The sequence below is a fragment of the Psammomys obesus genome, unplaced genomic scaffold (assembly GCF_907164565.1).
Source record: "Psammomys obesus unplaced genomic scaffold, mPsaObe1.curated_primary_1811, whole genome shotgun sequence".
NCBI lineage: Eukaryota > Metazoa > Chordata > Mammalia > Rodentia > Muridae > Psammomys > Psammomys obesus.
In genome coordinates, this window is record NW_026589137.1 from 5,973,673 (window position 1) to 5,982,742 (window position 9,070).

Consider the following 9,070-nt stretch of genomic DNA (forward strand, 5'->3'; position numbering starts at 1 on the left):
CTCCAGAGAGTCTCTCTTCCATCTCTTGTATTCTGTTGGTGATGCTTACTTTTGTGGTTCCTGATCCTTTCTCCAAGTTCTCCAGCTCAAGAGTTTTCTCATTTTGTGTTTTCTTTATTGATTCTAATTCTGTTTCCATGCCTTGCACCATTTCTTTCATATGCTTGAATTTGGATTCCTGTCTCTCTACGATGGTCTCTATTTCCTTGTACATTTCCTTTTTGTATGCCACTAATTTTTTCTCTACTTGTGCCTCTATTTGTTTGGCTATGTTTGCCTGTGTTTCTTTAAGGGTTTTGTCTATTTCTTCTTTCTTTATCTCCAATTGACTGGCCAACTCTTTGAAAGATTTGTTCATTTCCTCCTTATGAGCCTCAAATAATTGAGCAAGCATGGCTTTAAGGTCATTTTCCTGTGCTTCTGATGAATTGGAGTATCCATCGATTTTGGCGTTTGCTGGTGAAGTCATGATGTCCTGATTTATGTTGGAAGTGTTCTTTCGCCTACCCCTGGCCATTGGCTTATCTGAGACCTTCCCTGTTTGTTTTTGGATTCTGCCGATCAGACTGGTACTGTCTCTCTCTCGAGTCTGGAGAATTCTTCAGGAAGTTGAGAGAGGTCCCGTGTCCTTAGCGTGTGCTGAGGACTAGCTGTACCTGTGAGAGGAAAGTACGCAGGCGCAAACAGAGGCAAATACAACTGTGCGTGCCTGTGTGTGTGTGTGTGTGTGTGTGTGTAAGTGGGCGTGGGCGTGTGTCTCGAGGGACAGAGTGATGGCTAATGTTGAACCCTTGAGTGTGTGGGAGGGGCTCTGCAATGTATATGTCGCAGGTGCTAGTGATGATCGCAGCGCAATTTCTGGCATTAACTGCCTTAACTCCTCAATTAGACCCATAGAGCAGGAACTTCAATGTTCTAAGTGCCCCTCTGTTTCCCAAAATGGGTATATGGGTGGGAGGGGGTTCGATGCCTGGCTTCTGTTTTAGAAGGACCCCGGATCAGGGGAGCTGCAGATTCTCAAGGGTGCACTCACTTACAGGCAGGTCACTTGGCAGAGATCGGGGTATCTGGGCTCTCTGTTCTCTGGTTTGGCCCTGCTTCTTTGATGTGCTCCGCCAGTTCCGTGCTGCTGTCACTGCCAGGTTATGAGGTCTTGCTGCAGCTGGAGATTTCAGGGTGGTCACGTCAGTAGGAATCGGGGTAACCAGGCTTTCTGTTCTCTGGTTTGGCCCTGGTTAGTCTTAAACTGGAGGGCTGATGTGCCCCGCCAGCTCAGTGCTGCTCCGCCGCCAGGTTAGAAAGTCCCGCTGTAACTGGAGACTAGGTTGCTAGTCCAGATGCTTTCTGGGAAGTCCTGGGGTCTCTTCACTGTGCTCTTCAAGCTTCGGAGGCCCAGTGCCTGGTGTGTCTAGCTTGTATGGCGTTTCTGTCTGGTTTTGGTGAGTATATAGCGTATTCTCTGTCACTGTGGGATTGGGCGGGCCGTACCGTCAGTGATGGGGCTCCTGCGGAGCTAGTATGGCGTCTAGCAGACTCAGGCCCTGGGAGGATGGTGCAGCCAAGGAGGAGGGAGGTCTGGGGGAGGGGAGTGCCGAGAGATCAAAGGATTGTTTCTCACCTTCCCCAAACAAGTCCCTTGGTGACCAAGGTTTTCACCTCCTGCGATGTTCCCTGTTGTTTAGAAAGTCTCTCCGTTGTTTCCCTGGCTTCAGAAGTTCTTCCACTCATCAACTCAGAACTTTATCTCTTCCACAGCTCGGAAACTGTGTGTGCTAGTCGCCATCTTGGCTCTGCCTCAAATTGATTATTACCAGGCATGTTTGTCGTTGATCTTCTATTGCTTATTAAGCGACTCTCCAGGTGGGTCTCTGACAGGCAGTCATTAAGAATCTAGTGCTGTTGCAACTTGTGGGACCCTCAAAACAATAAAAGGAAAAAAAATCCAATTTGTGTTTCCCATATATTCACTGGAGCATGGTTAAAGTCCCCATTACAGTGAGTGTACTCAGAGTTCTTCTGCTTGGGTTCATATGCTCAGGGTTGATTGTGTGAAACTCCCAAATAATCATTCAAAAATTACAAAGAAATAATCTGGTTTTGTGTACTGGGGAAATGCTTATATATGCTCTGTGATCTTAATTCAGTTTTCTTTGTTATAAAATGGGAACAATAAAAACATATCCATCAAAAGGCTGTTTGTGAATTCAACAAAAAAATGACAAGCTTAGAGCATCTGGCAAATTGAATGGTATTATAGTAAAATGAAATTAAAAGTAAATTTCATGCATTTTCTTTTCTTTCTCCTGTAGTCATGATCTCCATTTGTAACATATAAACAGGTACAAGATTTCATTGAGTGATACTCTCTATGCTTTGTTATTTAATGTGGATTTTTATGATAAAAGTACCTTTAATTAAAATCAGGTGGTTTACTAAGAGGGAGGAAAGCTTATTACCAGAAAAATAAGGGTATGTAAATAACAGTATAAGAACTGAAATTGTAAGAATGCCAGTGTTTTCACTTATTTTTAAATAAAAGCAAAGAATCTCTATGAATGGAAATTTATGAACTTTTGTGATATCATGTAAGTTTTCAACCTAAAATTCATTTAATGAGTATATATTTTAATAGGAAAGCCACAGAAATGTGTTCAGAGAATTCTTCCTTTGCAATCATTCCTCCACCCCAGTTCTTTTTGCAATATTCTAGTTTTAGTACTAAGAAATATTTATTAAAGGCAGTCCAAACTTTAAAATAACCTCAGTAAGCACTGAAAAATTACACCTTAGACTGTAATAAAGGAGAGATTTGGTCACAAATCACTACACTGAAACATGATTTTATGGATTCTAAACTAATTAAATTAAGAATCTCATCATCTTCAGAATCCAGACTAGAAAAGTACCTTTTCAAAAACAAAAGAATATTAAAATTTAAAACAAAGTTTTTGGACTCTTAACTTACCATATTTGATTCAGTTTTTCTGTTAATGTAGTAAAGAAGTAAAGATCTGCTAACTTAGGCATTATGAATTTAGGGAACAGTCCATGAGGCCATAACTCCTATGTCCATGAGAATCATGTCAGTGCATGATATATTCCAAATTCACATAATAAGAAATGAGAATTTTTTTTTAGCTCTAATCTGTTTTTAACTTTTGGGAATATGTCCAGTATTTTCATATGTTCTGGTAATTTAAAAAAACCTAAGAATTCAGATACTTACGGGTATGATCAAATGTTCATCTGTTGCCAAAATCTTTGAATCTTTTTGTGCATTTACTGCTTTGACATAGGTTTTTATTCCATAACCTAATTTATCCTGGAATACACTATGTATCCCAGGCCTCAAATATATAGTCTAAGGCTTTTTTTAAAAGTTATATTTATTTAGTATGCGTGTGAGCTTGCATACATCCTGTGATACAAGGGTGGAAAACAGAAGACAAACTACTAGAGTCTATTCATTATTTCCATCTTGTAAGACATCAAATTGAGCTTAGGTCATTAAGTTTGATGGTAAATGCCTTGACTCCAATGAGTCATCATAACCTGACCTCATAATACAACATCTGACTTAACCTGATTAATTCTGTGATTTTGAGCAAGTCATCCACATTCTCTGTGTGCCAATTTTGTTATTTTCTGCATGGCATAGATTACTATACATTAGCAACAAGCAGATTATGTATGACACTAATTGTATCACAACCATAGTAATTTATTTATATAAGGTCTACATCTCTTTCTATGCTGCAATGAATCTGTGCAGTTGTGACAGAGGTCAAAAGACTGACAAAGTCTAACTCTAAACTACTTATTGTTTGGCTACTCATGAAAAATGCTGTTATGGTACATCTTGCTTCTTAATATACCCCAAAATTTACTGGAGGTACGAGAATGAAGCCAGTTCTATATATATGGTTTTCCACTTATGAAAGTTAGTCATGGGATTTTCAGCCCCAATAATTTCTGTCTACCCCTTTAATGCCTTGTTCCTTTGTCATGGTTTTAGGTATAGGACTTAATTTGGTCAATTAGATGTTGGCCAATGTAACACAAACAGAAACTCAAAAGGATAATATTATGTTTCACTCTTTCTTTTCTTTATTGTCACCAAGAAAATATATCAAGGCTGGACTTTCAGAGAAGGGGTTGTAGAATTTTTTTTTATTTTGAAATGCCAAGCAACATATTATAGGTACCATGTGGCCTTTGTTGTACCTATTATGGTTTGCTGTTGTACCAAAACAGTCTTTGTCAACATAGAAATTAATTGGTAGATAAGTGCTCAAATAAAACTTCAGTTCAAGAATCAAGTGATGGGCTCAGGGTACATTACCCAGGGTTGGATGAATTGTTAGAAAGTGTGAGGCTCCATTCTCAACCACCAGTGTCTCACTACATCACAAATATCAAGAACGATGTGGTTAATTTGATCTGCTAACTGCTCTACTGCAGTTAAACAAATATGAAGTGGAGTTGAGTTGTAGGCAATATTGTGTTTAGTATTGCTTGCAATTCAGATCTTGAAGTTTTTTGTTGCAGAGCAAAAGGTAGCTGTTTTAGTGCTATGTAATTTATTAACCACTTAAGGCAGAAGAAACTCTTAAATAAAGGGATGTACAAAACATTCTCACACAGAAACTAAAGAGAAATGTAGGCATCTTCTCTCTGTGTTAAGAAGAGTAGCTATAATTTACAACTTACAAATTCTTACTATGGTGGAAGCATAACAATAAGCTGCATTATATAACTACCAATCCTCAGTATTGCTATTAGATATAGATGACTTTAAACTGTATTTCTTAGATAAAAAGTGTAAGTCTTAGTGGAAATAACTACTTTGGTCAAGGCTATAAAAATGTGAAATATAATATCTGAGCCATTTTTTTCAAATAACCAGATACACTGTAGATACCTCAAGACTCAGCTATTATTCACCTCAATATAGTAGTCATGTGACTTCAACTTAACATATTTTTTTAGCTTCTCTTAAGTAAATGTGTTTTTAAACTGCGGGTGCTGCAGCCACCTAGTGGGGCCTGGTGGACAATCAGGGAGGCTTCCATATTTCTCAACAGTATGAGTGCCCATGTGTGCTAGCAACTGTGTGACACAAAAGGAGGGTCCCAGCAAACAGATAGAGTTTCAGAATGGTTCTGGAGCAGAATAGTAGCTTCTTTCCTTGTCTGCACAGAATTCCCTTCGGTGCTGGTAGGCTTGGCACCTCTGCATTGTGACAGTGGAGTGGTTGGCTACTCCATAGCTTTTGTCAACAACACATTGGTCCAAAAGCTGTATAAAAATGCTTGCTGTTGCACAATAAAAATAGAGCTTCACATAGCTTACATATGCGTAGGGGGACTAGGTCTGCCTTACTAGGCTGTAGTGAATGATGAGATCCTCAGTCCTGATGTGATTTGATGTGCTGGAGGAGGTTGCTGGGAGCATAGGGGATGTGAATTCCCTTTTCTGAGGACAAGGGGAGAGGGAAGAGGGAGAAGAGAGTGAAAGGGAGGGAAAGGAGAGGAGAGAGGGGCTCTGATCAGGATGTAAATAAATGTATAAATTTAAAAAATTAATTTTAAAAAAAGTAGATCTGCATCCAAGATGACAGAGACCAGTGTGCACCATGTATGAAGGGTACAGGAACCAAAACTCAGAAATTGGTGAGTGGAAGAGCAGAAGAAGCCAGAACATCAACATTGAGGCTTCCTGGGCAAGAGGGGACAACACAAGAGCTGAGACCATTTGGATCCAGCTCACCCACAGATGTCTCTGGTGACTGAAAGTGGCAAATATTCATCACCCCTGCACTTCCCCTTAACCCAAGCACAGACCTCCCTTCTCTGCGGAGGCAGCCACTGATCCATGCTAGGTAACAGAGAGCATAGGCAGGTCTCCCAGTTCCACTGTAGCAGCAGGTGGTTGTACAGGCTTCCCAGGCCCTCCCAGCAGGACACTATACAGGCCTCCCAGTTCTGCTGCATCAGCAGGCTGATGAATGGGCTTCCCAGGTATGCTTGCAGCTGTAGAGGCTCCCACGGGCCTCCCAGCTGGTGGCTGTGCCAGCCTCCTAGGTCTGCAGCTGCAGAGGCAGGGTGGCAGCTAGCCCTCCAGGAGCCTCCAAGCTCTGTGACTGAGACAACAGTAGTGGCTATCCCAAGTAAGGGTCTCCCTGCACAGTGGATAAACACGTGACACCACTGAGCTGATGGATAGCCCATACTCTCATTTGCACCTGCAAAACCAAATTTGAGAATAGAGAACAGGGGGAACCCTGTGTTTTTTAGGCCTATTAGCAAGTGAGTGTGCCTCAAAGTGAATTCATGCAGTACCCCAGATCCAGGGTCCCTCTTCTCTAGCAGCCAGACATCCATCGGATCCCTCCCTTGTAGGCAACATGAGAATTCTTGGGACTGCATTCTCAACTTTGAAGCTCCAGTTCTGAGGGTATACCAGTGGATTCCAGGCAAACAATTCCTGGAGCCAAGACATATCTGAATAATAAGAGGACAGTATAACAGGCTTGTAGGCAACTGAAGTATTCAGGGCAATTGTGCACACCCATTGTGCCCGAGAACACTGCCAGCTCCCTTACCGCCATCCTGTGCTTAAGCCCCACATTCCAGGCATCTACATGCTCTAGCACCCTGTCCTTCAAGGTGTACTTCCACGCACACGCCATGGGCCTCCGACCTTCCTCCCTTAGCTACAGCTGAAACACCAACATCCACTCTCATACTCTCACACTCTCTTATTTTCCTGAAGAATACTCCAGACAACAGAGACAGACAGACCCAGTCTGAAATACAGAACCCAGGAACAAACAGAGAAGGTTACATATAAGTGGTGGCTACAGGTCAGCATAAGAACACATCTAACAAAAATAAGGACATTATGGCTTCAACAGCAACCCCCCAAATAAATGGACAGGCTAATTCATTGGAAACACAGGAAAATGATCTCAATTCTAAGCTTATCCAGATATTAGAGGCAAATAAAAAATAAACTAACAAAGCTCTCAAAGATATACAGGCAACTACAGCCAAACAAATACAGGCATGGGTAGAGGGAAAATTAGTGGCATATAGAGAAGAAATGAACAAAAAATAGAGACCATCATGAAAAGACAGGAATCCACATTCAAACAGATGAAGGAAATGGTACAAGGCATGAAAACAGAAATAGAATCAATAAAGAATACACAAACAGAGAAAACACTGGAGTTGGAAAACTTGGAGAAAAGATCAGGAACCACAGCAATAGAATACAACCATCAACAATAGAATATAAAACATGTAAGAGAGAATCCAGGTGCTGAAGATACACTTGCAGAAATTGATACTCCTCTCAAAGAAAAAGGAAAATAGGAAAAGTTCCAAAGACAAAACATACAAGAAATCAAGGACAGAATGATAAGACAAAATTAAAGAATAATAAGAAAAGATATAAAAGAAGATTCCAGGCTCCAAGGTCCAGAAAATATTTTTTATAATAATCATAGAAGAAAATTTTCCCAACTTAGAGAAAGAGATGTCCATAAACATAAAAGAGGCTTACAGAACGCCAAATAGACTACACCAGAAAAGAAACTCCACAAATCACATAATAGTTAAAATACTAAATCTACAGAACAAAGAAGAATTTCTAAAGTCAACAAGAGAAAAAGGCCATGTAACATAAAGGTCAACCTATCATAATCACCTCAGACTTCTCAACAGAAACAATGAAAGTCAGATGGGCCTGGGCAGATGTCATGCAGACTCTAAGGGACCACAGATGCCAACCCAAATTAACATATCCAAAAAAGCTTAAAATCAGCATAGATGGAGAAAATAAAATATTCCATGACAAAACTAAACTTAAAAAATATTACACAGCAACCCAGCCCTTCAGAACATAATAGAAGGAAAACACCAAACTATGAAAACAATTACACCCAAATAAACACAGGATATAGATTACATCAAAACAAAAGAAATTTAAAAAAAAGAAGCATTGAAACACTGTAATACCACCATCTCCACAATAAAATGAACTATCATTCATTTGTCACTATTATCTACAAACACCCCTGGACTCAACTCTCCAAAAAGAAAACAATCAACAAAACAACAAAAAACAAACAAACAAAAATAAACCCACCACGGACTTATAAAATGGCTGCAAAACAGGATCCAAGATTCTGCTGCATCAAGGAAATGCACCTCTGCAACAAAGATAAACACTACCTAAGTGTAAATTGCTGAAAAAATGATTTTTCAAGCAAATGTAGAAAAAAAAAAAAAAACAAGCTGGGGTAGCTATCCTAATACCTAATAAAATAGACTTTCAACCAAAATTAATCAAAAAAGATAAAGTGGGGCACTTCATTCTCATGAAAGAAAAAAATCGACCAGGAGGACCTCACAAATTTGAAGATCTATGCCCCAAATAAAAAGATCTATGCCCCTACATTTGTAAATGAAACATTATTAAAGCTGAAATTACACATCGGTACCAACACCTTAATAGTGGGAGACTTCAACACTCCACTCTCACCAAGGGACAGATCATCTAGAAAGAAGCTACATAGGGAAATAATGATACTTAGAAAGGTCCTAAATCAAATGGACTTAATAGATGTCTACAGAACATTTCATCCAAAGTAAAAGGAGTATAACTTCTTTTCAGCACCTCAAGAAATCTTCTCAAAACTTGACCATATAGTTTGTCGCAAACTAAGCCTCAGCAGATACAAGATTATAGAAATAATAGCATGTATCCTGTCAGATAACCATGCCCTAAAATGATACCTCACAACAACAGAAATAACAAAAAGCCTACATACACATGTAAAGAAAACAATTCTCTACTCAATGACAGCCTGGTCAGGGAAGAAATGAAAAATGAAATTAGAGACTTCCTAGAATCCAATGAAAATGAAGACAAAACTTATCCAAACATATGGGACACAATGAAAGTTGTACTAAGAGAAGAAATTTTATAGCACTAAGTGCCTCCAGAAAGAAGCTGGAGACATCCCATATAAGCACCTTGATGGCATACATAGTAACCCTAGGAA